Source organism: Rana temporaria, chromosome 10, assembly GCF_905171775.1.
Source record: "Rana temporaria chromosome 10, aRanTem1.1, whole genome shotgun sequence".
NCBI lineage: Eukaryota > Metazoa > Chordata > Amphibia > Anura > Ranidae > Rana > Rana temporaria.
This window is the reverse complement of record NC_053498.1, coordinates 93,654,178-93,657,208: the sequence shown is the minus strand read 5'-3', so window position 1 is coordinate 93,657,208 and position 3,031 is coordinate 93,654,178.

The following is a 3,031-nucleotide window of genomic DNA, read 5'->3' as shown; positions in this document are numbered from 1 at the left end:
ATGTGGCAGCAATCCAAGAATGTGCGACAGTGGTTCTTCGATTGATTACTAAAGAGGCCTTTGCTCACAGTTTCCAAAAGCTTTATGAATGTTGCCACAAATGTGTTGTGAAGCATGACAATTATTTTGAAGGCCAATAAGGGTAATTTGTTGTATCGTCTGTTTTGTTTGTTTTCTGATACCATTCACCAAACTTTTTAGACACACCTCGTAGAAGCCAAAATGTTAACTGCGCCACAGCACACTGGGAAGGTGCAAAGAGGATTTTAAAGTAGAACTTTGCCCATAACAACTTGATAAAAAAAATAATGTTCTTTAGCAAGGAACATAGATTTCACATTAATAATTATGCTACCAAAATTTGTGTGTGCTATAGATTGCGTCCAGCATTGCTCGTTTTTCTTCTTGCTGGAGGCTGCCATTTTGCTGACACCTCTAGTCGCTATCGTTTTAGCACCCAATGCCAAAAATGCAGAGCAAATGAGCATGTGCAGAACTTTGTGAGACAGTGTATTATACACTATAGTATACAGAATAGGCCCAAAGTGATCTAGCTGGACTAAAGTTCCACTTAAAGTGGTTGAAAAGACTTAAGATTTTTACCTGAATGTATCCACAAAACAAGATACGACTGAATGTGGGCTCGATCCGACTGACGTACGTGCATATTTACGCTGGCCGCTAGGTGGCACTTCCGTTAATTTCAGCGTAGAGTATGCAAATTAGCTAGATACGCCGATTCTCAAACGTACGTCCGCCCGGCGCATTTTTTTACGTCGTTTACGTAAGGCTTTTTTCGGCGTAACGTTACCCCTGCCTCTATGAGGTGTACGCAATGTTAGGCATGGACTTTGAGACAGCGTCGAATTTCCCGTCGTTTGCATAAAACGTTCGCGAATAGGGCTTTGCGTAAGTTATGTTCACGTCGTCTAGGCATTTAGCGGGCGTAATTTAATTTGAAAATTCTACGTAATACTGAGCATGCGCGCGCATGCGCCGTTTGAAAAAAGCGTAATTTACGTGGGGTCATGCTTAGTTTACATAAAACACGCCCCCCTGTTCCTCATTTGATTTAGGCGCGCTTACGCCGGTCCATTTACGCTACACCGCCGTAACTTTAGACGCAAGTGCTTTTGTTCATTTCCCTGTCCCCTTTTCTGCTGCCAGAGCAAAGTAGAAATCCCTATCTAAGTTTTAGAGCAGTCTTTTTCAACCAGGGTGCCATGGCACCCTGGGGTGCCTTCTGGGTACTTAACCACTTCTGGACCGCCGCATGCCAATATACATTGGATAGAAAGGGGGGAACTAAAGCGCTAGCCAATAACCCAAAAGTGAAGAGTGGAAAATAATGACTTAAAATGAAATAATGAATAAATTAGTGCTGCTCAAATCTAAAATTGCAATAACAACAAATGAATAATATGAATAAAGGTGATTGATGAGCGCAAAAACAATAGTGTAAAGAAAATTCAATAACAGTGAAACGTCCAATGAGGAATAACTCTAATAAAGAGTGAACTCCAAAAGTGATGCAAAAATTAATACCACTTAGGTAACATAAGTGACAAGTAAGCACAATGGAGATAAATAGTCCAGTGTGTAAGTATGATACTAGAAATTAAAGCAAATTGTGATAAAAGTTCATATGTGGCAATTCCAAAAAACAGGAGTGATTAGAAATTCCAAAACGGTGACTGGATGTCCGTGCAGAGTGATGACAACAATCCACAAAAAGCAGCTGAGCTCACAGTGCGCTTACCTCACCCACATGCAATAACAGCATGGTATCTCCACAGATGGAATGTCTCCCGAGAAACGAATCCTCCTCACCTTTCCTGTAGTGACAGTAGCTGGAAGCCTGTATGTTATGGAAATAGCGACCTTCTGGCTATGTCTGCAGATGCGGTCTTCACAAAGATGGAGGCTCCATGTGCAGAAACCACATTCAAATGACCCAAAATAAACGGAAAAGAACTCCAATAGTGAAGTAATTCCAGATGGATTTAATAGCGTCCACAAAGTAAAATAAAACAAAGCAGGGTTCAGTTGAACAAAATCTGAACCAAACGAAACAGCGAGTGAAACGGCTGTGTGATCGGGTAAATTCGACACTTCCGGTCACGTCTTTCGATGCCTTACGCGTTGCGTCACGTCACGTGACTTCATCAGAGGCTAGTGATTGGCTGAGCTGCCTACACCTTTATACAGCAAAGCCGGAAATGCAGTTGTGGCCATTTTGGAACCTGGTTACCCATAGAGGACGCCACGGCCATAATGCTAATGGGCACAGGATATAGGAAAATGTTGGCAAAAAGTGTAATGTCACAGAACATGTGTACAAATCAAATATAGAGGACCATAAGGGCCAATCATGCACTGGACTCATTACACAAATATATAAATGGGTGTCATAAATTAATATAGTTCCACCTGGCAAAAAACGCTAAAAAAAGGGGGGGTAAATGTCCAAAAGAGAACAAAGTTCACCCTGGAAGAATTAAAATGTATCGTAATATCATCCTTATAAACATAATGGGTATATTACCAATTTAATATAAAAAAACTGTTATATTAAGATATTTAAAATATATTTAAAATATTAAAAAAGAATTAATAGACAGTAGTGAACAGGGTCACCCTCCTTCTGGTACTTCTTCATGAAGTTATATTGGTAGGGAAATATTGAGCTTGCAATGTCAAGTGTGTGATTAGAAAAACGAAAACAAGGTCTAACAAGAAAGACTAGACCAGAGTGACGTTTCATACCTTCATCACAACCTCCTTGGTACAATAATACAGTTTCAATTAAAAATTGCTTAAAAAACAATTAACATCAAAGTCCACGTTGAGGCCATCGGGCACCAATGTGTGGAGGGTATGTATCCATTGGGACTCTTTCTGACTAATGGTCCTAACTAGATGGGCTCCCCTCCATGGTTTTTTAAATTTATCAATGGCCCAAAATGATAGATGTCGTGGATCTTTGTTGTGAACCTCAGCAAAGTGTCTACTGACACTATGCTTATCGAAA